Source organism: Macaca fascicularis, chromosome 15 (genome assembly GCF_037993035.2).
Source record: "Macaca fascicularis isolate 582-1 chromosome 15, T2T-MFA8v1.1".
NCBI lineage: Eukaryota > Metazoa > Chordata > Mammalia > Primates > Cercopithecidae > Macaca > Macaca fascicularis.
This window is the reverse complement of record NC_088389.1, coordinates 17570836-17597297: the sequence shown is the minus strand read 5'-3', so window position 1 is coordinate 17597297 and position 26462 is coordinate 17570836. Positions and strand designations below refer to the sequence as shown.

Below are 26462 nucleotides of genomic sequence, written 5' to 3'. Positions count from 1 at the left end.
GTGAAAATTATATGAAAAACTTTAATGTTTGTAAATAAAGTTTTATTGCAACACAGCCATGCCCAGTCCTTGACAAATGGTCCTTAGCTGCTTCACATTCCAATGGCAGAGTTAGCTGTGTGCAGCCAACACCGGATGGCCCACACATCCTAAATATTTACTCTCTGGCCCTTTACAGAAAACATTTGCCAACCCCGGTTAGGGTCATCACTCCTAAGCCATGGGTGCTATGCATCCTCTTTCTTGCTCTAAACAAAATATTTAAAAACAATCTTTTTTGATGTTTCTTACCTTGCTGACTGTAGCTTTCCTGGTGCTGGTCTCACTGGTGTGACCCCTGTAGCTTTGTGCTTTTGGTTTTTTGAGCATGCCTTTAAGATCTTATGTCTTCGGAGAGACCTCTTCCGGGTCATGTGGATTTCTCTTAAGTTCTACTCCAGTCCCAACCCTGGGATTTCCTGGTCAGGACTCTTAGTGGCTGTTAGTTTTCTTAAGAACATCTTATCTTTCCTGAAAAGTCTTCTATTTTAGTCCCAAATGGTGCCACCCTACCTTTCTTTTCTTTGAATTTTTTATATGTTTAGATGTCTGCCCATTCATTCATTTCTCTTTCATCTATTCTAGAAGGATTTAAGGTAGCTCCAGAAATACATATGGCCAAATGGAAACGGAAGTGAGGAAACACAAGTGAATGGAAACAGGATAGAAAGTGGGCGTGGCTGTTTGCAGGGGATATCTAGATTAGGTTCTGAAGCAGAGGGCTGTCCCTTAGGGATAAGAGAGAAACAAGCTAGTTGCTTTGGAAGAATTAAACTATTCTCTTGAGCCCGAAGAGCTGTCCTTCCTCATAAACAGGGCCCCGTGGGTCAGCACTGACTCCCACATATGCATTCCTTGGAAAACTGAATAAAATGAGCAAAAAAACCTCTGCTGCCGAAATGACTGCTTTTGTTTTCTTTATTTCTTTATTTCTGCACTTTCCCACATTATTGCCATATGAGTGTTAGTCCTACGGATACATATTAAAACTAGTAGAAATCTCAGAGGACGCTGGACATGAATGAGAGAAATGTAAATATTTATAACCTGGAGGCAGGGAAGGAGGGCTCCATAAAATGCTGTAAACAACATAGCAATTGCTTTTCAATAATTATAACTGTAAGTTTGATAAGAATAGCGCATATATATATATATATCTCCGTGTATTGGGCAGACATCTACTTGTTTGAAATGAACCTAAAATGTCTGAAAGTTGAGTGAGATGTTTCTTAAGAAATGTTCTTGTGGTGGGCGTCAGGCACCTTATGGGGCTGGAGACCTCGGGGAATGTCAGGAAAGACAGATCTTCCCCAACCCGCTGCCCAAACCTGCTGCACCAGAGGCTTCCTGTACGGAGAGGCGCCGCCAAGGAGAGCGCAGTGCGGCTTTTCTAACCTAGGAAGGTTTTTTGTCTTATGGCAGGTTTTGCTTAACATACAGGGGACCATAGGATGGGAAACCACACCATACTATTCTCTTGTTGTATTTGTTGTTATAATCTGATTTCTATCTCCGAGTGCACAGTTTTTAACCAAAGAAAGCTTATTTTTTCTCTCTTGAAGAAAACGACATAATAAAATTAAGCAAATACCTATTAAAACTGGCATATAATAAAACCAAAAAATCTCAAACACCCCATGAACGCAGGGTGAGCCACCATGCAGAAACGCCGCAAAGCCACACAGTGCGGTGAGCTGTGGGGTAGGATTGCTTTCCTCTTTAGGACCTAGACAGATTGGCTCACTGACATCTTCATTTATCCATCAGCATTAGGCTGACTATAAAAGTGAAGGGGGCACACAATTGTCCCAGGACAGAAGCCTTAACCTGGATCTGTCCGGGCAGACTGGGGTGCATTGGCCACTCTGCCTTCAGCATTTTTTTTTTTCAGTTTTCTTTTTGATTACTGGAAAAGCCAGCTTATTGCCCTCCACAGCTGTTCGCTTTTTAAAATACCAGCCCCCCTTTCAGGATGTTTGACACCAGGAAAGATGTCGTTGTGGTCAAGTCAGTGTCCATCATCTCGTCAGTTTGGATCATGGCCCCTTGTACAGAGAGAAGGAGGATTTTATCTGTAACTCAGAACCGTGGGTGAGCCATGTAGCTCTGACATTGGAGTAGGAAAGCACAAAGCAATTAAAAATAATTAATGATTTCTGAATATCAGCCTTCTCCATGCAGTTTTAATCTAGTCCTCATTTAAATTGGAAGATGGACATTTAATTATCAGTATTATGAAATTCATGATTTATATATTTCATCCAATTGGATAAAATTTCTGCCACCAGCTTTTCATCTTATGATGAAAAAAATGTGTATCTTACAATGTGATCATTTAAAAACTCATCTACAGCATACCAAACAATTCCAAACATATTTTCCTTTCATTTGCAGTGATTACATGATTTCTGTCTCTCAATTAGGAAAAAAAAAAAAAACTCACCCGGAAAATTGAGAATAAATTTAATACTTTAATGATCAGAAAGCACTGCAGGGTTGGGAAAAGGAAGGGTAAAAGACTCAAAACAATAGGGTACTTGAGAAGCACTGTTCTCTCCTGTGTCAGGTGTGCTGACACAACTGTTTGGCATGTTGTAATGTTCATGGTTTGATGCTGCAGAATTTGCATCCACATTCTGGGTGTGCCTGTGGTTCTCCTTTTCCCTGTGCTAGGGTGAGGGTGTGGGCTGAGTGAGTGTGCTCCTGATAACCAGCAAGGAGGGAAAGGGCCGCTGTCTTCTGGTGCAAGCCCCTGAGTAGTGTTAGCCTCTGCTTTCACAGGTGTCCCTGTGGCCTTTCAGTGGATATGTTCTCGTGGCTCGGGGTGGCATTGCATTTCCGACCCCGGCTTCCCTGAGGTTCTTCACGCCACAGAGGATTTTCATAAACCCCGACAACTGGCTCAATTGGTAGTGGGTGAGCGTATGGGAAGGTGGGCCAGGATCTGAGACAGGAACATCAGTTTGGCACAGCCACTGATAATAGCATATGGGAAAATTCCCGAATGAAGTGAAAAGGTATTTATAATAATTGTGCTTGAACCAAGGAGGAAAGAAGTCATTTTAAAGGCAGATACATTTTTATCATCACCTATAAGAACCATTTTTATCATCCCCTATAAGAACCCTTATCTATCCATCTCCTCTTGCCCTGACTGACAACAAAATCAAGTATAAAGAAAAATAGAATAAGAAAAAGAAGAAATGAATGGGAACGGATGGGGAATTGATCACATGGTGTATTTGTATATCCTGATGTAAAAGGTGCGGCTGACAGGTGGCCAGGTTTGCTCTGTACACAACCATGTGTGTGCTGTCAGGCGCACGCACGCTGCCTTGTTTCGATTGATGAATTGCCTGCTTTCTTGATTAAACCTTCCGTCACTTAAGAAACAAAAAGCCTGTGTTTAGATGGCAGAGTGGGACATGTCAAAAAAATCTGTCTCCTTTACCTTTGTGCAGATGTTGGGCACAGACTGTAACATGTATTATTAAAATGAATGTGGCATTTACTGTGCATTATTCCTTTCCTGGGAGAAAGGACTGTAAATTATATGCTAATAATAAGCTTTAACCCTTTCGAAATGCAAAAGATTTAAGAGTGCAAATATTCATGTAGGCCTGGCTAATTGGATGTGCTTTTCTACATCCACCATGGTGGCTGTGTCACTGAAGTTAATGAACAGCGTGTGCAGGCAGACACACAGGGCACTTGGGGAACTCCTGCCTCCTGGAGGTTTTCTGTAGTGCGAGTGCCTCCTCTAGGACTTCACAGAGAGACAGACCCTGAGAACGCTGAGCTGGGCTCTGGGTCATCTTATTCCAGGTGAAGTCCGTGGTCAGGATCAGCTCCCCAGCAGGTCCTCTGGAGCTGAGTGTTAAGCGTGGTCCTCTCTTCGCACGCCTGCATTCTCACTTATGGGGCTGGCCCTGGGCCTTCTGGGCTGCAGCCTGGCAGGTATCAGGCTTTGGTGCCCAGCCCTTACTTGACTGTCTTCCTTGACCAGGCTTTTCTATAGCCTCAGCCCGGTTGTTCAGGTAGCCGACTCATCTCTCCAAAGACCTCCTTGGGCCCCTTGCTCCTCAGATCACACCTTTGTGCCCCGCCACAGCCTGACTGCATTCATTCAGACCTCAGACCTCACCTGCCTGGTGTTGGGGCTGTGGACAACCAGCCCCACTCGTGTCCCACCAGCCTGGGTCGCTCCCTGTGTCCTCCTTGCCTTTGTCTTGCGCTATGCTTGCCCTGCCTGCCACTCCAGCAACTCAGATTTCACCACCTTCACTTCTCTCTGTCCCTGGCTCTGGCTCTGAAGGCGGTTCCCAAGCTGCTTCTCCACCAGGCTTTTCTGATTCCCCTCCCGCTACTGACGCTGTCTCCTGGTTTACCCCACACTACTCTGTGTTGGAGAGTTTTCACCTGTGAGCACCTTGAGAGGGCAGAGACCATATTTAGAGAGGGTAGAGGCTCCTCTCTCTTTTTTTTTTTTTTTTTTTTTTTTTATTGAGGAGGTTATAGTAAACAAAGGCAAAGACAAGAGCAAGATTGTTCACTCCATTCACTCATCAGTCACCGAGAGCTGCCCTGTCCTGTGCTCCTGAGGGCAAGCCTGCTGAACTGACAGGGCATTTGGGGTTGGAAGCACAGGGTCAGAATCTTGACTCTGACACGTACTAGCCATCATACAGTGCTGCTGTGAGCAGTTGCCAAGGTTGTACACTGCACAGAATATGTGAATAGCATCCCCTAGAGCTGTACAAGGAGCCTGCACAATGCTACTTTGGGCAATGCTAGTATTCATACCTTTAAAACAATGCAGTAATGCCCGTTTCCTTCCTGGATTGTTGTGAAGATCTAGGGTATGTAAGAACATTTTATAAACCAGGAAGCAGTGTAGGAATGTCACTTCTCTCCATATTGACCTCCCCTGTGGGGATGTGATCCAAGAAAGAGCCCAAAGATTTGTTGAGAATTATCACATGGGACACGCTGGCTTGGGTCCAGCAAGGACTTCATCTTCTTAGCCGTGTGCTCCCTTGTATAATTTTGATCTATAAGATTACTTCTCAGAGTGCTCAGAGGAAATTTCTTCCTCAGTCCAGAGAAACTTGCAATAAAAGGCTCTCTGGCATGGCTCAGCTCAGTACCCCCTGGAAGCCGAGACATTCTGTCACGCATCACCACTTAGAAGTGGGCTATTTTCTGTGGCAAGCAGCCCACGATCCCTTTCTCAAGAAGGTGACAGAATGATGGCTTGGGGGCAGGAAGGAGAGAAGTGCTAGGCAGCGTGAGGCTGCGACTTCTATAAAATCTTCCAAGGTACCTTTGGTTTTTTGGAGGAAAAGTGCCTGGGGGGCTGATTTCTGCTCTAGGCTTTCATTTCTGCTTTTCCTGTGCCCCATGGGTAGGAAGAAGTTAAGACTTTTTCCAGTTAAGTCATCATGAAAAATAAAAATATTACTAGGTGACAGATACTTCAGTGCTCTTAAATAGGCAGCCACCTTCCCACTGTGCTTTCCTTCTCTTTTTGGTTTTTAAGCATGGCAGAGCTTAGGCAGCACGGGTTTAATGGGCCACATCCCCTTCTTAACTTGGAAAAGGCTTAAATCTGTGGTCGAGGCAGCCGAGGGCAGCTGGATGAAGCAGGGCGGGAGCCCAAACAGCTGGATGCAGGCCTGTCTCTCCCACCTACTGGCTGAGTGAGGCCAGCAGAGCACCCAGCCTTTCTGGATCTAAATTCCACGTCTCTCCGTATCAGCAATTGCAGTAACAACATTGATCATTTGAACATCGCAATAGTCGGCTCATTCTTATAGGACGCTTCCTGTGCACCAGGCATTGTCTGGTGCCGAAGGTGGAGGTGGTAGTGCCCACCTCCCGGGACTTAAAGCTGTGTGGGAAGGAGCCTTGTATGTTCCGCAGCCCGAGATGCCCCAGGCCTCACAGTGGCCAGCAAATGTGCATTTACTGGCCCTGGACTTCACAGGCATTCTGTCCGAACGCTGCCTTGACTGTAACGTTCTTAAACACACGAACACGGAAAAACCAACTTTCTGACACCTTTCTCCCTGTATGTTTATCTTCTTTGTCTAGTTTTTCAGCAGAAATATGCGCCCATGTGCCCCTGATAATTCCCTTCCTTAGAGACAGCACAATTGTAGACCTGGCCAGAGAAATGCTGAAGACAAAGGGAACCCCTTGAGCCCAGCCCGTCACCTGCTCTTAACACTGCTTCAGAGGTTTACTCTGGAGTGAAGGAAGTAGGGTGGTGACCAGACACTCCTGCCTAGAGGGAGCTTATACCAAATTAGCCTTTCGTTTCTTTCTCTACCTCTGTCTCTCTCAAAATAGTAAACTGTCAGCTGAGAGGGGAGAATGATGAAGGCAGCTTCTTTCATTGAAACACATTTAGGGAGCTAAAGTAGTTTTTGCTTTATTAAAATGGATTGAATTAATTAAATGAATTTACTGAATAATACCCAGGCTTCCTCTTACTTACCCTGCGTAAGGTGTGTCATATGCACTTGCCATGCATTGTGTTACTTAATCCCAACAAATCCTTACCAAGAAAACATTTTACAGATGGGGAAACTGAGGTCTTGAGAGCTTGTGATCAGCTCAAAGTTACAACCGTGATACATGGCAGGGCTTGAGATTCAGACCCAGGTCTCTTTGACTGCAGACACTGAGCTCGAAACCACGGTACCGAGGATGCTTCTTTAGTGCAGGTTGCGTGTGACCATTTCCCTCCCCTCATCAAACTGAAGGTTGGAAATGGCACACAGACCTGGCGTGAATCGTGCTAGGACTCACTTAGTGTACTGGGCCTCAGCACTGTTTACACTCTCACCTGGGCCCCTGGATGATCATCTCTGGGACCTCATCAGAGTGAGGCCTTTGACACTTGGCTGATGGCAGTGCCGGATCCAAAGGACAAAAGGAATAGGGGGTGTGGCTCCCATCACTCTTGTTGGGCAAAACGGTGAAGGTGGGGAGGGCAGGGCCTCCTTACTTAAAGTTAAGTGACCTTGGGCAAGGAACTGAACCCTTCTGTGCCTTTGTCTCCTTACCTGTAAAATGGGGGTGATGGTGACTTATGGTGAGGCTTAGAACCATGCCTGGGACACAGAAAGTGCTATTGATGTACTGCTGTGATTGTTGGTATCTACAGCCCTGCCCTCCCAACCCCTTCTCAGATCCTTTCCCAGCCAGGAAAGGGGATATACCAGGTACCTCAAAGAACCTCTGCCTTCATAGTGGGGGCTGCACTGGCCTTGCTGCTGTAAACCTATGTCTGGGGGAACCCTGCGCACTGGGATGTCTGTACGTGATGGCCTTCTCTTAGCCTATAGTGATGGTGGGCAGCCCAAGCCCATCGTTTCACTTACTGGGCCTGAACGCCGAGTTTTCTTCTCCCCTACTCTAGCTCTCCTGTTCCGTGAGTCTCCGCACCCTGCCCATGGGCAGAGCTCTAGTTTGAACTCGTAGTCACCTGTGTGCTGCCCTGCCTTTCCTGCTTGCAAGCATCGTTCTCTAGATTAGGCCTCCTAAAAGCCATCCTCTCCTAAACCCGAGCCCAAGGTTACTGAGCCAGTACAGCCTGTGAGCTTTCCCTGTGAGTGCTCCAGAATAACCCTCACCTGTGAGCCAGTCAGTCCCAGCCCCAGCTTCCACTCCTGCCTGCTTCCAGCCCTCTGTGTCCTCCAGCTTCCAGCGTTGCCGAGCTCCCTTGCTCAAGCATCTCTGAGTTAGGACAATAGTGGCAGGGCACTGGATTCCGGGTTGGGGTATTTAAACTCTCGATGGCCTGCTAAGGACGGACACAGGCGGTGCCAGAACTTGGGGAGCAGCTGGACAGTCGCACAAGCTTTGGTGATGAGATTTATCTTTCAACTCTTACACAGTATGAGGGTCCCCGTTTTGTGTCAGAACGAATGCATGTAACTGTTGACATTAGGACAAAAGAAATTCTGATCTTTCTTAGAACAGCGAAGCCACCTGTCTTGTTTGGACGGAGTACCTGCATCCATCCCCTGTCACACAGTTGGTGTTTGTGCCCCGAATACTGAATTGCTTTTTCCCTCTTTATTAATGGCCAGTGATGGTCCTAAATGCATTTATGTTTTAAAAAAAAAAAAAATCTTTAGTCCTGCAGCCTGGAGTTTGGATGGAATATATTTATCACCTATCCCAGAGAATGAGGCTCCTGATTCCCCAGATTTGTCTTACAATTGTCTCTAAGACAATGAATGATGCAGCACTCTCCTCCAAGGTTGAGATCCTTTGTTAGAGAGCAGTTCCTTACGCCTGACTTGTTTTATAGCATGAACGATCTCATGATCCACTGGCGAGGCAACATCCATAATTTTGAATGAGAGAGTAAAGCTTGCCTCGGTGGCCCTAAGCATTGCTTCTGGTGACACACTTAGAAGTCCTTAATCGCTTGCTACCTAGAGGCAATAAACACACCCGTCTTTATGTTTCATCGACTGTGTGTTTACCTGAAATATGCCCTGCGTAGCAAAACGCCAGTTTCACTCCTGTGAGAAGGTGCTTGGCTCATGAATTACACGGCCCTCACTCACCCCTATTTTGCCAAAGGTGGTTGTGCCTTTTGTAGGCCCAAGACGTAACTTCTTTGGCCGGGAAACCCCTTGGCTATTTATGCTTCTTGTAAAACTCTGGCCATCTGCTTGGTTTCCAAGTTCTAAGAAAGGAGATCCACCTCTGGTCATCATGTGGAGTTCAGGGTTTGTTCTGGAGGGTGGGATGATGACGTCTCCTTCACTGGTGTGTGCCTGATGCCCATCCCAGGGCCTGGCGTACAGGAGACGTTGCATGACACTCGATGTTTCATTAATTCTGAGAGGACCTGGGTCTTAGAACGAGTTCACCCTTTTGTTTCCCACCCTTTCCAGCTACATTACTTTAGACAGTTTACAGAACATTTCAGTCTGTTTTCTTTTTTTTGAAATTTTGAATTGTATTTTCTCTTCTGAATTTGAGGATTAGAGATAATGTACATGAAATACCTAGGGCCTAGTACCAAGTGGGCACTCCAGAAACAGAAGCTGCTATAACTGCCATACTGTTATTCCAGGGAATTGCTGCCTATTATATCAGAAAGCACTGGTCTCATTCACCCTGCAGTGTGACCCCACCTAAAAGTCCAGCCGGGGATGGAGAGGGTGCAGCTGACAAAGGGAGCTCATGCATGGTGGGACCCGGCATGGCTCAGGGAACCTTTTGGCGTAATAGAAGGCAAACCGTCCCTTCTGGTTCAGAAATTTGTAATTGCTGGAGATGTTATCTTGCTACTGGGTGAAATGATTTTAAAGAGAGAACTCAACATTTAAATCAGCCTCAATTTTCCGTGTTCCTTTTCATCAAGTCAGCTCTGGTTTGAGAGGGATAATATCGGCACTCAACCCTTTAAATTATTTTCCTTCTTTCCCTTTCTTTTTCTTTCTCTTTGGCCTTGGCTCCTTCCTTTCCAACCACTCTCCGCCCAGAACCTCTTATTTTAGCAAAAAAAAAAAAAAAGTTTCTTTCCTTGCTCTAGAATCACACCACCCACTGAGCACATCATCTGGAAGTCCCCTGTCCCCAAGCTCACTTGCTGCCAGGCCGGCGGCCCCCAGAGGCTCGAAGGCCACAGGGGCACACCGTCTTTTCTCAGGGTTGGAGAGAGTAGATTACATAACATCCTCAGATGTCCCGTCTCATGGCAGGTCACTGCCACCATAAAGAGTATGGCTGTAGATGCTGGGGGACTGCTGCTTTCTTCAGGCTACATTTTCTAAAAAGATATCATACCTTTTCTTTGGATTTAATGAGGACAGACATTTTAATCAGAGGTTAGTCATTTATTTTTGCAAACTATTGTTTTGATTCATCATTTTTGCAGATAATTAAATGGTTCAGTTGGCACAGTATGTCTACTTTATTAAAACAGGTAATTTTGGGGAAAAAAAGAGATGCTGTTTTTTGGATCACTGCACAAGAATTGCTTTTATCTTCATCTTTGAGCATAGTTTCTGGTTATTTTGCCAGGAGGCTGTCTTGTGTTCAGACGTTTGGTGTCCTTTCTGGTCTGGAGGGGCTTGCCCTTTGATGATTGGGATGTTAGCAGATACGCCCTTTGAAATGGGAAAAATGGGAACTGAAGAGTAAATTCTGTGCAGCCACCTTTTAGGAACACTGTTCGGTTTTAATTGGATTGGGAAAAAGAACCTACAAGTTATGAACTTTGCAGAGCAGCAGTTCTTATGCTAAAAACAGATTAATTGTAGCCCTCGCAGTGGGTGGAGTTTCAAAGTCAATTACTGCTTGTCCTATTATAATTTACACACATAGGATTTGAAAAAGTCTGCCACTTAGTATAAAAGTGAAAAGGTTACGTGTACTAGTTTGAGTATACCTATGCCTCTTCATTTGTAAATGCCTGTTCATGTGTAAATGCTTCAGCTACGTGTATGTGTATGGATATGCAACTCGTAGCTGTGGAACTGTAACTACATCTGTGGGCAAGATTCCTTATGAAGAGGAACCTTTAAGGTCTGGTTCTTTAAATCTGTAGTGGCTCAGCATATAGTCCTTTGTCTGGCAGTCCAATCCGCTTGTGGGCACAGTAGGTGGCCCCTGGAGAGCCTAAGGGGCACTCCACTCATGGGTCATGAACTAGTAAGGGAATAGCCCTTCAGGGGTCAATTTTTTAAAAACAAACTGCTCACAACATTTGCTTTCTTTAATTTTTTCCATGTTTGTGTCCCGCATCAGTTAATTTACTCATTAAATGGATTTATTTTAGATGGACCAATTAAAACTTTGGAAGCTTATTTTTTTGCTGAGCAGAGCAGACCTCTGAAAATACAATTTATAACATGGCTTCTGCCCTTCCACCGAGAGCTGTCTTATGGTACTGTAACCTCTGGTGCTTGTAGAAGTACAAAATTGCTGTTCTTTGTCCTCCAGCTCTGGGGCTGAGCTGCCGTGTGAGTGAGTTTCTCGAGCCTTCCCATTGTTTTAGGGTGAACAAGCAAGTCTGAAAAGTCCAGCCCAGCCCAGGAGTGGCATGCTGTATTTGTTTGCTTGCATAAACTCCATAGTTTAATTTTTTTTAATAGGAAGCTGCTATGTAGTTCGGATATTTAAACAGTTATTAACCGAATGACAATTAACAGATTGCATAGACAGATTTTCTTTTGAAAAGCTCTGAAATTGAGTACAGTTTGCAAAACTATCACGGCATAGTAATGACAATGAATTTTGATTTCCCGGAACTGATATTAGACTCCTTATTAAACTATGTGCATCTGCTTTTAATTTACTCCAAATAATTGGAAAATGCAATGAAGCTTTCCAATTAAAGCACGGCTTTATGCTGTTTAATAATACCCCCATAATATTATAGCTTATGAAGTGACAGGTGAGTTGGTGTATGAATAAAACATAAAGGCAGCAATAAGGGACAGAAAACCGGAGACAGTTGTGGGGATTTTAAATGCTGGATGTAATTTGCATATATTAATCTCTTCTTTTCAGCCTTATCAGGCGTTCTTCAGTATTTGAAGTTAAAATAGCGTTGACAGGCGGGAGTACGCTTAGTTTTTTCAAGGATTTATTACTTGTATAATTTCTGATCTTTAATAAGCAGATATGACTGATCCTCATAGTTCTATAGAAATCAGTTAATTGTTCCAGATGGCGTGTACTGATTATGCAAAATTACTTTTCACACCATTTTTTTTGTGATGGAGTTTGGAGTAAAATTAAATTTTTTATAGCCTTCTTATCATGCTGTTTTACAGTGGTTTTTCCACAGAAGTTGAATTTAATCTACTATATTACATTGACCAGCACAGTTATTCTAATGTAGCATTTTGTGATTTGACAAAGAATAATAGAACACATTGCTCATTGTTCATTACTGTGTCCCTAATAAAAAGGAACTCCTGTGTATAGAACATAGCTGTTATTTATGAAGAATGCGTAATTCATACAGTTAAAAATGCAAAATTATATTATGAAGTAGTTCCTTTTGAGGAGAGAATATCTGGGAAAAGCAAATGGAAATAGGCTTGTAGCTACAGATTTTACATGCTAAGGGAGGAGCCTTCTTTTAATGACGGCGTGTTTAAGTTGTGCTACTTTCTCCTTTGAAGACGGAAAAACCCAGATAATCTCATTCTATTAAGAGAGGTGTCACTGGTTGACTTGTCTTGATTTACATAATCCCAAAAGTCTTTCATAATTGAATAGCATTTCTAAAAGGTGGTTACACTTTAGTGTAAAGTATCCCAAAAAAAAGTCCAAAAGGCATCAATGAGAATTCATCTCTAACATTTTCCAAAGTGTCTGTTTATCACCAAGGCCCTTGTGTTGGTGTCGGATCCAAGTCCAGGTGGTGTGTGCCCCTAGGTAACATTTGTGTAGGCTGATCCTCGTCCAGGTTCTCAGATAACACTCTCTCTATGGCTCAGCTACTAGTGGGATGTGAAGTACTCAGCCGACTCACTCCAAAATGGGACTGAGGGGCTGTCACCTTGATGCAGGAGTGGATACAGTTTCCTTCCTTTGGGAGGACCTCTTCCCAGAGCACAGCGGGGTAGGGGTCGGGGGAGAAAGCTCTCTGTTGCATCAGAAATCCTGTTTGGATGTGCGGTATTTTAAATATAGCAATAAATCTATATAAAAATATTTCTATGTATACAGTCTGAAGGTTCACCTGTCTACAAAAGCGCCCATCATGTATTAAGTCTTATCAGGACTTGTGTAGACTTGGGACATATCTTTCTATTTTAAGGAGAGTCGAATCCCATGTATGATACTCACTCGATTGCTACAGGGTCCATCTGCTTGCTCCCGATACTTCTGGTCCCCCTCATCAGCCATTCCACAGGCTTGAGAACGCATCTTTGTTTGAACAGACTTGAGGAGGATTTGGATCTGTTTAAAGGGTTCGATTCCCTTGGCCCTGGGGGAATCAGACTTTTTTAAATATACTTCTACCAGCAACACTGATTGCTCTTCATACAGGGGGCCCTGGAGTGGAAGCAGGCCTGCATTGATGCCTCTGAGCAGGCTCTGGGGAAACAAAGACAAGCCACAGAAAGTAGCAGACCTGGGAGCTCTGAGAGCGCTGGGCAGGGAGCTCACAGGGTCCGCTGGGGGTGGGGGCGCTGGGCAGGGAGCGCAGGGTCCGCTGGGGGTGGGGGCACTGGGCACAGGGTGAGAGTTGCCCTCTGGGAGTCTGGGGTCTCCACAGGGACCTGAAACACAGATTCTGTTAGAAACCCAGATGTTAGCACTGCCAGTGCCGCACAGTACCGTGTACATTGTACTATATTCTGGTCTTCAGAATATTTTTGGTTAACTCTATTTTGTATCTATTCTGGTCTTGGAGGACATTTCACAGTAAGGTAATATATTTGGCTCCTAATAGTACTAGAATGACTAATTAAACCGAACATGAAGAAATGTGACTCCGAGCCTAGAGCACGCTCACATGTACAGTACCAACTCAATTCTGTATTCACTTTACCTCCAGAACTTCAGAAACTTGAAACCTTTCACATACCCTCTTCTGTAAACTCAAAATGTATTTTTGTGAAAATGAAAACTATATGAAAAAGAGAATGCATAAATCAGAGATGATTAAAAATATTTGTTCTAATGCAGTAATAATTTGGTAGTAATGCTTTCATCAGTATAGCTTAAGGCTACATTAAGTGGACAGACTTTATATGGATTCTCTAATTTTAATCTTCAAAATGCTATCTAATGTCTCATTAAGACTTGCATATAATGTATCTTAAGTACAGTCATTAAATATAGTTTAGGGAGATTTATGTTCAGATATTGCTTAAAGATGTTTTAATAGGCCCATTTACTCTGATGATATTAATGAGCTCTTAATACAGACTAAGCTTCTAAAACTAGTGGTAAAGACTCCCAGCCTGAACACAACAACTTGGAATTAATGCCTGGTTTGGACAGATGCCTGAGGGTTAGTCCTGCAGACACTCCAGGGTCAGCACCAGCCCCTTGCTGGATGGAGCCTTGTGTTTCAGAAAGGGGCCTCCTGTAATGGGGTCTGGCTGCTGACTCCAGAGCATCCATTCTTCGGCCAGCCTGAGTACAGTCCTTTTTCCTCCCCTAAACTGTGCAAAGGACATGTGCTAACTAGGCCGAAGTACCCCTCCAAGGTCATTTGAGAGGCATTGACAGCCGTGGCAGTGGCACTGGGGCCTATGAGGGGTTAAAGGAGGCTGTTGCTGAACTTCCCGTGGAAGCATCTGCCAGGTAAGGTGTGCACAGTCTGGCATCGTTATGTGGAACAGCTTCCCTCTGCCATGAGTGAACTGTAAAAGGTCACATGGGCGTGCTTTCATCTTTCAGGCATTCGTCGTAGCTGAAATATACGTAATAAAGTAGTCCTGCTAATTCCAAATCAGAAAGAAAAAAAAGCCCAACAGGAACCTCCGCGAGCCCCTCACACACACGCACAGTTGTTCCCCAGGCCCCACTTTTAAATGCGTAGCAAAAAAATCTCTGTTTTGGTATTTCCCTCTTTCAGAGAAATATTGAAAAGTACACTTTTTTTGGTTTCAATTATTTTAAGGGAGGAAAAAAAAGAACCCGTGAGTTCAGAGACTTTTCTAATTACTAAATTGGTTTGTTATAAAAAGATAATAGCAAATTTCTTCTTTTCATAATTGGACATTTCTTCCCTGTAGGCTAATGCAGGCACAGCCCGTGCATGCACAATAAGTTGTGCTTTTGAAAAGCCATAACTAGCTAATAACAGCTACAGTGTCATCAGAGAGTAATGGTGTGCTGATTAGCATAATTAATGACAAATGGTGGTGCGGAATTGGTGGATTGGTTTAGCGGATGATGAATGCGGCGGGGCCTGGGCTGGGGCCTGCCAACTAGGCCTCGCTGGCTGTCAGCCCTTCTGTTCTCCCGATGCAGCCCTCATTAGTCACGATGGGAGGTGCCAGTTTGTATTCTGTTTGGAGCACAGAAAACTTAATAATCCAAGCAAATGTGGCTATCCCTTTTTCCTCTGTATTTACTCACAAAACCCTCTCACTCATTCCCATTGTGGCTGAACCATTAAGACACAGCTATTTCCAGATTCCTCTGTGAGGCTTGAAGGCAAAACAAAAGGGAGCGTAATAGAGAGAGGCGCGTATCTCAGAGCTTTCATCTGACCGTCGATGAATTTACTCTCACTAGGAAGACTTCTGTTGGGTGAACCCTGTTTATCTGTGTACTTTATAAGGGGAAAAGAGATGAACTCAGTAAGCGATACATTCTGTCCTAAAACAAGACTAGCACATTTATCTTTGACTTGATTAATCAGACCTAATTTGCATTTGCAAATGAGACTGATAAAAATGGATTTACCTTTTAACCTTTAGAGGAGGAAAGGTATTTCTCTGCAAGATTTCTGGGGCTATCGTTTCTTAACCGATAAGAAGCCACTCCTTTATCAATAAAGATGAAAATCCGTAATTTGCATTAGTGAATGGGACTAATTATTATATAGTTAATTAGCATCTGGAAATGAGGATTATCTTAATTACAAAGCACAATTTCCCTAATAGCTACAAAACTGTAACTTTGATCCATGTGGAAATTGGTAACTATTATTATGTAATTAGTGATAACATTAATAGTGCAGAATATTTAGGTGTGATTTGCATATGCAAATGTGATATACCTGAGCCAAACAAGTGGACCATTAATAATTAGAGCATGATGTAGCTGACTGAAAGTTCTAGATAGTTGAATGGTACCTGTTACGCAGAATATCTAAATTAGATAGTAGAGTCAGCAAGGACCTTTTATATTTAGGTGGTCAGGGTGGGTTTTGCTTTAAGAATTAGTAGCTGCTGGGTTTAATAATGAAGCTAACTGCTTAGAGAAATAGCTAGCCCATAATCATCTCCTTGACTTTGATTTTTTCATGCTTCCCTGTATCCCTTGAATCCGAGATGTACTGTCCCTATGTACTTTCCCAATTCTGAATTTTGGATCTGTCTTACAATTGATGTGTACTTTTAAAGCAGTAACACACATGAGCATAGTGAATAATGAAATTGATGATGCAGCTTACAGTTCTTCAGGGGAAAATCAGACCTTTCTGAATTTTATCCACAGGGCCCTAGAGGCTCCTCCCATCAGAACTGGTTCTTTGTATCTTCTGGGGTTCTATCTACTTCCTCCCTCAGACTGACGCATGCTTCCCAAAGCCATGTACTCATGGTGGGGTGGATTTTAGAGTAGGCATGGATGGCCTTTTAAAAAATATCATTCATAATAGCTTGTCAGTGGATATCATTGTTCAGAATGGGACTAAAGTCAGTGTATTGATCAGTCTTTGCTCAGTTATCATGCCAGTAACAAACACCCCTCCAGATCACAATGGCTTACAGTATCACCATTTTGTAACATGGAACTTGGAACTTGAGTGACATGTATCACCGTGTCTTTGCTCTCTGGGACCCAGGCTGAAAGAGCAGCTCCCGTCTGTAACTTGCTATTTTTATAGTAGAGGGAAGAGTGAGACGTGGAAGAAACACTCAGTGGCTCTTAAAGCTTCTGGCCATAGTGGCAAGGCCTACAGCTGCCAACATGAGTGGGGCAGAAATGTATCCTCTTCCCCTAGCGTGCCTTTCACACGGCAGTGGGCAGATGGTCATACTCTTACAGGCAAGTGGGAACACAAACTCGGGGATGGTGACACTACCCACTGGAGGAAGCTATTTTGAGTTTAACAAGTGAGTGTTTGCTATAAAAATATAAAGTCAGTAATTATACTGGAAAAAAAAAATCAGTGAATCTGAGACATCAGACACCTTCCTAGAGTCTAGAAAACCCTGGCCGATAGTGCCTGTAGCTTTTCCCTGTGCAGACTTTTATCTTCAACCCATCAAGAGCTTGCGTCGTCCTGGGGTGTTGAGGAGAGCTCAGGGATTTTGATGGGTATTCCAGCACAGTGGAAGCAGCACTGCTCTCTGGGCTTTAAGCCCCATTTTGACCGTTTCCAAACATGGGACCGTGATTCCTTTCTCTGGAACTCAGTATGCCTAGCTGCAAAATGAAGCTGTTGGACAGGGTGGACCTCCTGTCCCTCTACCCTTCCACCAATCCTGTGAACACTCTTTGAGGGCCAGGCACCCTGCAGGGGCTGGAAGAGGTGTCCTGAGAGGTTTTGCCTCAGGGCAGGAGGGACTGAGGTTCCAACTGAGCATGACCAGCCCGTCATTTCCTGTAAGAACCTAGTAAAAAGTTTGTTCCTAGACCAAACAGTTCACTGATATTTCTTCCGCTTTTAAAAACTAAAAAAACAGACACAAACCTTTTCTTACCTGAATGATGAAAGTTACATGTTCATTGTAGAAAAGTTACAAAATGTGTGAAAACGTTGGAAAGAAAATAAATATCACTTACAACCCCATTACCCAGAGCAACAGTATTTCAGTGTATGTCCTTTTAACACTTTTTCTATGCCATATATTTACATGTAAAAGTATATGTCTACCTAATTGTCTATTCCGGGTTCTTTCTAAGTCAGGTTTATCGAGATATATTTACATGTAATAAAAATCCAAGCTTTTTATATGCACATTTCAGTGACTTTTGACAAATGTCAAATTACATGACAGCCACCTCCAGAAACAAGATACAGAATATAGCCATGAGTCCCGCAAGTTCACTCGCCTCCGTTTCCAGTGGTTCCCTCCCTCTCACCAGTCCCTGGCAGTCACTTGCCTGCCCAATGCTGTCATATACATGGAATCATACAATATGTAGCTTTGTGTGTCTCTAAGCATAAAATTTTTGAGAGTCTTCCACGTTGTTGCATGTATCAGGAATTTGTTCCTTTCTAACACTCCGAGTGTCCGTTCTGCTTTGAGACCTGGTCATGCACCTCGTCCCTTGTCATTAGGTCAGGTGGTCCGCAGGCTGGGATTAATGGTTGTATCATCCTCCCTTTTATGGATACAATGTACTTTACCTAGCCAGTCCTCAGTGGCTGGGTTTTTACATTATCTTCATTTCTAAAAGTTCTACTTCGGAGAACATTCCTTTAGATAAATATATAGATAAACACATTTTTAAATATTTTGACATATGATGACAAATTGTCCCCCGTAACGGTTGAATTTGTTTACACTTCTGCATATATGAAAGAGATTTGTCTTGTTTGGTTTTCCACAAAAGACTTGCTAACTGGCAATTTTTCTAAAAAAAATTTTGTCAGTTTGGAAGGTGAGAGGGTATTTTCTTGTTAATTTACATTTCTTTGATTACTGCTAAGGGTACCTGTGTTGAGCCACTTGTGTTCCTTGAGACCTTTGCCTGTCTGTCCGCAGTGTCTCTTCCGTTGCAGTCTTACTTTTGTTTGTGGAGTTGCAGGAGCTCCTCACGCAACAAGGCCTTCTTTTGCTCTCACATTACTACTGCTTGTTTCCAGTTTCTGCTTTGTACTTTCATTTCACGTTTCCTTTATGTTTTGTATCTTTGCCATCACATTTTAGAAAAGCCTTCTCAGTTTTCTGGTATATTCTAGTACCTTTATTTTTTTAACATTTAAATCTGAAGTTCTGCTGTGATTTGTTTTGATGTGTGACAAGATGAGAGTCTATGTTTTTCCAAATTATTTATTATTGTCCCAGCATCACTTGTTAAATAATCTCTTTTTAACCAACTCATTTGGAAAACAATCTTATAATAACCTCTTACTGTGATGTATTTTGTGGCTTGTGCTGTGTTCCATTGAGATGAATGCATATTCTAATGGGAGGGTCATACTTTTAATTATTATAAATGTATGTATTTTAATTTCTTATCTTATTATTCTTTGTAGTTATTTTTCAGAATGTTCCAGGTAATAATAACTTTTTTACCTGTAGAAATTTAGAATCACTTTAAGTTCCAAGGAAAATACTTTCAGGATTTTGATTGAAAAAAACCTTGTAGTTATAAATTAATTTGGGGAGAGTGGTCATTTAGAAAAATGCCCCATCTTTCCTTCCAGAGATATAACTATTTATTCAAATGTCTTTGTATATTATTCGGTAACATATTGTAGCTTTCTTTGCTTTCTGGTCATATAATGCCTAGGTTTTAAATTGTGTTGCATTGCCCATTATGTTAGTTTTGGTTTTGGTTTTGTTTCTTTTTGAGACAGGGTCTCACTCTGTCGCCCAGGCTGGAGTATGATCTTGGCTCACTGCAACCTCCACCTCCCGGGTTCAAGCAATTCTCCTGCCTCAGCCTCCCAAGTAGCTGGGACTACAGGTGCCCACTGCCACGCCTGGCTAATTTTTGTATTTTTAGTAGAGACAGATTTTCACCATGTTGGCCAGGCTGGTCTTGAACTCCTGGCCTCAAATGATCCTCCCCCTCAGCCTCCCAATGTGCTGGGATTACAGGCGTGAGCCACTGCACCCAGCCTGCATTGCCCATCATATTTTCATTGGTGATTAAATATTTAATTTAATATTGTTGGGTCTTTTTTTTTCTTTTTTAGAGGTGGGTGTTATCACTATGTTGGCCAGGGTAGTCTCGAACTCCTGGCCTCAAACAATCCTCCCGCCTTAGCCTCTCAAAGTGCTGGGATTACAGGCCACTCCACCTGGCCCTGTTTTTTTTTTTTTTAAATCTTCTTTTGGTAGCTGGCCACCTCTCTGTATGCTTGTTATTTCCAATAGCTTCTAGTTTATTTACTTGGATTTTCTTGGAAGATAACATCATCTGCAAATACGGATCATTTTGTCTCTTTGATAACATTTATACCCCATTGGTTTTTCTTGCTTTGTATTTTTGGCTAAAACATTGAAAGCAGTGGCAGTAGTTTTCATTCTTACCTGGTTCCTGACTTTTTTTTTTTTTTTTTTTTTTTTTTTTTTTTTGAGACGGAGTCTGGCTCTGTCGTCCAGGCTGGAGTACAGTGGCCGGATCTCAGCTCACTGCAAGCTCCGCCTCCCGGGTTTACGCCATTCTCCTGCCTCAGCCTCCCGAGTAGCTGGGACTACAGGCGCCCGCCACCTCGCCTGGCTAGTTTTTGTATTTTTTAGTAGAGACGGGGTTTCACCGTGTTAGCCAGGATGGTCTAGATCTCCTGACCTCGTGATTCGCCCGTCTCGGCCTCCCAAAGTGCTGGGATTACAGGCTTGAGCCACCGCGCCCGGCCGGTTCCTGACTTTAATGGGGATGCTTCTAGTGTCCCACAGTTAAGTCTGATACAGATTTTTGGGGAATTTGGAAGAGAGGGCTTGATTGTGGTAAAGGACACACTCTCTATTCCTATTTTCCAAAGAGTTTTTTTTTTTTTTTTATAAATTCAGACACTAATTTGAATTTCATATAAAAAATTGGAATATTTTAATGTAGTGTAATATTTTTTCTCACTTATTGACAGATACAGATTATTTTGTTTGGATGATTTAGCATTTAGAAAGTTATTGTTACATTTCTGAAATCAATTTTTATTACGGTGCATTCTTCTTTAAATATAGTACTAGATTTGAGCCGCTGCTATTTAAGTTAGGATTTGGGCATTTATATAAGTAAGATTAGGCTTTTTGCTTATCAAAATGTTATTTTTGTGTGATCTAAGTTTTTTTCAAATATAAAAATATTTCTAAAATATTAAAATGGCTGTTCATTTTGGGGAAAAAAGAACACCAAATATATATATATATATATCCTGTCTGAACTAAGTGGACCTGGAAGCTAGGGGCATTTCGAGGATATGGACAACTATTTCAGTTTCTTTCACCATGAGTGATTTTTTTCAAGCTTTCTACTTTTTCTTGAGTCAGTTTTATCATTTGTATTTTTTGAAAGAAAATATAGGCATTTCACCTAAATTTCATCTAAATTTTAAAGTTTATTGTTATAAAATTTTACCTAAGAGTTTATATTTATCTTAAAATTAATATACCTATAGTCATATATATCCTAATGTTATTTTTCTCTCTCTCTTTCTTGGTTAACTTTGCTAGAGATTTATTTGCTTTATTTATCTTTTCAAATAACTGCTTTTTAAATTTATAAAGCCATTAGACTTTTGCTTTATACTATTTAATAAATTTTTATCTGTATTAGTTCTTTGTTTTGTTTTTTTTTTCTTTGAGACCATATCTCGCTCTGTTGCCCAGGCTGGAGTACGATGCCGCCATCTTGGCTCACTGCAACCGCCGCCTCCCAGGTTCAAGTGATTCTCCTGCCTCAGCCTCCTGAGTAGCTAGGACTACAGGCGCCTGCCACCACGCTTGGCTACTTTTTCTATTTTTAGTAGAGATGGGGTTTCACCATGTTGGCCAGGCTGGTCTCCAACTCCTGACCTCAGGTGACCCACCTGCCTCGGCCTCCCAAAGGGCTGGGGTTACAGGCATGAGCCACCACCCCCAGCCACCCTTTTTTTCTTTTTTTTTTTAACTTTCTTTGTATTTATTTTAGTTTTTTTATAGCTTCCTTTGAATGGTTCCCTCATTTGTTTTCTGTCATTTTTGATTTTTAATAAAAGTATTTAAGTTTATATAAATATTCTTGTATATTGCTTTGGTGGCATTCTGTAGCTTTCATATGTAATATTTATTTATAAATACTTAATTTTAGTTTTGATTATCCCTTTGACTCAAGTGTTGGAAAAGACATTTCTAAGTAATTTTTGAAACCTTAATTTCTACTTTTATTACATAATTATCAGAGAATATGACCTCTATAATATTTTGTGTTTTCAAGTATATTTAGTCCTTGCAGTCTAGTATATATATCAGTTTTACTAAATGCTTCATTGATACTTGAAAACACATCTTCTTTCTGTCACAGTGTTTGAGATACACACACCCCCACCACTAAAGTTTTTTGGTCAAGTAGGATGGATGGGTATGTATACCCCCATATAGATATATACACCCCCATATAGATATATACATTCATTCATTCAATTTGACCAAAGAATGGTAGCTTTTGTTTTGCACAGTTCTTCTCATGTCAGTATCATTTTGATAATTGGTTTTATTTTGTATGTTTCTGTGCAGTGTTACTGAGGCCGTGAAGGTTTATGACGGTTAAAAGTCTATTGTGTATTTCACTCTTCATCAAAATAGAATTCCCCTTTTGTCGCATCTCGCATTTCTGGCCCTAAGTTCCATGGTGCTCCTGTCCCTTGTGGCCCTGGCTCTGAGTGCTGCCCCTCCTCCTCCCTCTGCTCTGGCCAGGTGAGGCTTCTCCTCTGGGAGTTTTCCACCTTTGCTGTGGTCGTCTCTTCTACCACAGAGAGCCCTCCTGTTCCCCACCACACCCCTGCCAGCCTCCGACCTGTCTGTGTCTCCAGCTCTTCCCAGAGCCCTCCCTGGCAGCTCCTGTCCTCCTCTGCTGGGTTCTGTGAGCACCACAGCCCCCTGTGCACCCTGAGCACATGCCTCTCAAGTGCCTTCCACCAGCTCATCCCCTGCTGCGGGCACCAGCCCTGCTTTCAGAGTTTCCCTGCCCAGTGAATGAATGCCCCTTGAGAGACCACACATTTGCTGCGAGTCCATCCCTGCTCAGAGCCTTTCTTTGCCAAATAATCAGCTTGTTATTAAAGGAGCTGATGGTCCTTCTAGACTCTTCTATTCTTATGGTTCACCATGGAACACCAGTTAATTCACTTTTAAAAAATTATTTCAAGAGCCTTGTGTTTGGCCATTTTGTGTGCTATAAAGAAATACCTGAGACTAATTTATAAAGAAAAGAGGTTTAATCGGCTCACAGTTCTGCAGACTATACAGGAAGCTCCAGCATCTGCTCCTGGTGAGGGCCTCAGGAAGCTTCCAATCATGGCGGAAGGGAAAGGGGGAAGCTGGTGTATCACATGGCAAGAGCGGGAGCAAGAGAAAGAGAAGGGGGAGGTCGCAGGCCCTTTCAAACAACCAGATCTCAGTGAATTAATGGGGCAAGAACTCACTTATTACCAAGGGAATGGTGCTGAACCATTCATGAGGGATCTGACCCCCAATCCAGTCACCTCCCTCCAGGCTCCCTGCCTCCAACATTGGGAATCACATGTCAACGTGAAATTTGGAGGGGACAAACTGCCAAACCATATCAAGCCTCATCCCAGAACTTTGATCACTGGAAGTGCTTGTTTGAAACCTTCCCATCTTCCCTGGTGATACTCCAAGGGCCCATACCAGAGTGCTAGGCAGCGTGGCATAGAAGTAAGGGCCAGGGGTTTTAGAGAGTGGCTGCTTCCCTGGCTGGACATGATCCCGTAACTTGCCAATGCTTCTGTCAGCTGCCCAGCTCCTTGCACCAACGGGTGCAAGGAGCATCCGTTCACTGGACAGTTACCAAGGAAATTCCCATGTGCCCAGCCCCAGGGCCAGGACTGGTCAGTAACATACAGTCCTAGAGAGCCCTGGGCAGTGAGTGGGAGCTCAGAGCACACGGGGCCCCCACACACCAACTGGATGCGACCTGCCACCATACAAATACAACCTGCAGAAGTCGGATGTGCTGGTCCCTCTGTTGAGAAGGCTCGGTGGCCACAGGCACATATTGCAGTCCACAGAACCGTCCTGGCAGGTGGTGACGGCCGGAGAGACCCGCAGGCCCTTTTCCTTGCAGGTTTGCTGTCTGACAGACAGGCCTGGCCTCCCTGGTTTCCTGTCATTAATGTGGTTTCGGATGAGAGTGACCCCCCACAGCACCTCCTTGCTAAGGCTCATTTCCAGAGGAAGGCAGAAAGTCATTCTTCATGGTTAAGAGTAAGGACAGCCTTTAATTTCAGCGTATTTAGCCACTTCCTTTCTGCCCAGAGGCATAGGAATATTTCTGAACCTGGACAGAGCTGGCCTGGGCCCAGTATGTTGAGTCCCATGGGCAGGTGTGCTTAGGCTGGGGTGAGTGTTACATCATTACCTGCAGCGAGAGACTGGCTTTTGTCCTCTCGTGACTGGCCTTACCATGGAAAAGCAAGTGACTTTTGTGTCTGTTTGGTTTCAAGAATAATAGTCAATGTTTATTGAGCTAAGTCACCTTCATATATAAACTCATTAAATCCTTGAAACCACTCTGCTTCCCATTTTATAAATAAGAAACCGAGATTCAGAGAGGTTAAGTGACTTTCCCAACGCCACACAGCAAATCAAGGCAGTGGCCCATGGGTGCCTTCATTGTGCCTCCTACAGAAGTCTGCAGTAGGCTTTCTCATTCCTCCACTCTTAGTTTTAAGTTGCTGTCTCATTTCCTAGGCTGAGCACTCCATGAGAGGTGCACTTGGCCTCCTCACATCTAGCATCAGAGTTAACTGTGAGAGCTCTGCAGTCAAGTTCATGTCATGGTCTGGTCTCCCCTGTGCCCAAAGCCTGGGAGGGTCCATCAGGTGATGAGTCCTGCTGCTCCCTGCACTGTGCAGAGCAGAGCCCCTGGCCCTCCCTGGGAAGGAAGGTCTGGCTCCCAGGCGGGCGATGGGCAAGCTCCACTTCCTCTCATTAGGCAGCCTAATGGATGGCCAGCTGAGCTTGCAGATCTGTCCGGGGACTAGTGGACTCTTACCTCCTGCTCCCAGAGCAGCCTGGGAAGCCAGCCTCCATTGGGGTGGCACAGATGGCAAGCCCAAATGACAAAGTAAACTCCAATATGTCTTGGAGACATTGTCAGCCTGCAGCTTATTTGTCATGTCATGGCAGCTTTGTGGACCAGGGATGCACTCCCTCCCCAGCCCTGCTCCCTCCCCGTGTGAGGATTATTTACAGGAAACTGCATTTGGTAGGGCTGGTGGGGAGGGCATGGAGATGGAGGGGTGCCAGAACAGACGTTGGTCATTTTCTCATGTTTGGGAAATTAATAACACTTACCTAGCATTTATAGAGTGCTTCACCCAAACTCTCTTCAAGTCTCGTAGCAACCCAAAGAGGTGTCGACATAATTAATCCCAGTGTACAGATGCAGAAACCACGGCACAGAGAGCTCAGTCAACTCGCCCAGTCACACAGCTAATGAGAGCTGGGATTCCGGCTCAGGCTGGTTCAGTGGAGGCTGAAAGGGCACTTGCTCCTTGCTCAGGGCTGGGTGCTGGGAGGCAGATCAAGCAGGAGGAATGACACCCTGTATCCCAGGGATGTCCTGCAGCCCGGCAGGTGCAGACCAGCTGTGCCGCCCAGCCCCAAATGGGACACATTGAGGCAGGGAAGGGGCACTGTTTGGCCTTTCTCCCATGGTGACTGGGCCCTGCGGTGAGTGACTGGGACTGGGGCTGTGCTGGACAGCAGGGTCACGTACTCCACCCTAGGTGGCATCTCTGCATCACCGGAAGAGCAGGGGTCAGAGGAGGAGGAAGAGGCTTGGCAAGCTGAGTGTGCCCAGCCTTGCTTTTCACACTACCACTGCCGTAGGGAGTCAGGCCCTTCACCATCTGGGCTTCAGTGCCTTGAGCTGTAGAAACAAAAATGGAGGCATGAAAAGCCCCATCAGAGAATTGCAGTGAAGATGAAATGAGATAAAGTTTGCAAACTGGCCCAGCCCACAGTAGGTGCTCACCACTGTAAAGAATGGCTGGGAAGCAGTGCAGAGGGGACCCTCTCAAAGGCCTAGGCCCTTTGCTGCACCTCCAGGTGGTCAGGGGTCAGGGGTACTTAGTAGAGGGTCTCAAGCAAATGATCCCAAGAGCTGCAGCCCATCCAGGCTCTGAGCAGGGACCCTGGAGACCAGAGACAGCAAGGCTCTGTGAGAACTGGATTCAAGCCCAGTGGAATGGTCAAGGCTGCATCTCCCTATCTCCAGCTCCCAAAGCAGTAGGAGTTCAAACCCACCGGGACAGGGGAGCTGAAAAGCTGGACAGAGGGATGAGGCACTGTGGGAGCTCCGTGGGGGGACATGACCCTCCCACTACCTTCCAGAGGCAGGAAGAGAGGAGGCACAAAGGCCCTGGGCGGGTGCCTGGGACTCATGTCATCTGGAGGGGGGTTATTTGTCTTTCCGATTTAGCTTTAAAGATGCCCCTGAACCCACAGCCTCTGGTCACAGGTAAGCAATGAAAAGCCAGGTGGAATATGAAGAGCAGATTAGGTTAGCCGTGTGACTGATCCCAGGCTGTTTGCCGAGTCTCTGTGTAAATTTCATGCAGGTTGTCTGATTGAGGACACCTGGAATGCCACGGGCTTGGTGGTTATGAAAGTCCCACTGTTTCATTCCTTAGCCCCGCTCACCAGTTCTGTGCAGGTTGAACCGTACCATCAACCCCATTCCCAGCAGCCCCCGTGCGTGTGGGAGGCAGGGGGTCCTTGTGTCCTGCACCAGCAGATGCACCTCCTTTTTCCCTAGCCGATGAAAAAAGGAAGAATGTGACTCCGTGCCTTCAGCTGTAGCGTGTGCTCACGTGCAGGCTCCCAGGGAGAATGCGGGTTTTAAAC

The 26462-nt window shown here is 44.1% G+C and overlaps 1 protein-coding gene and 1 non-coding gene across 12 annotated transcripts in view; both read left to right on the top strand.

The window, feature by feature from the left end:
• Nucleotides 1-26462, top strand: part of MVB12B (multivesicular body subunit 12B) — a 182057-nt gene that overhangs the window by 101151 nt on the left and 54444 nt on the right. The window lies entirely within an intron of this gene.
• On the top strand, nt 864-957 carry LOC123569264 (small nucleolar RNA SNORD116). The gene has a single exon (XR_006692904.1). It is a non-coding gene; the product is annotated as a small nucleolar RNA SNORD116 (small nucleolar RNA).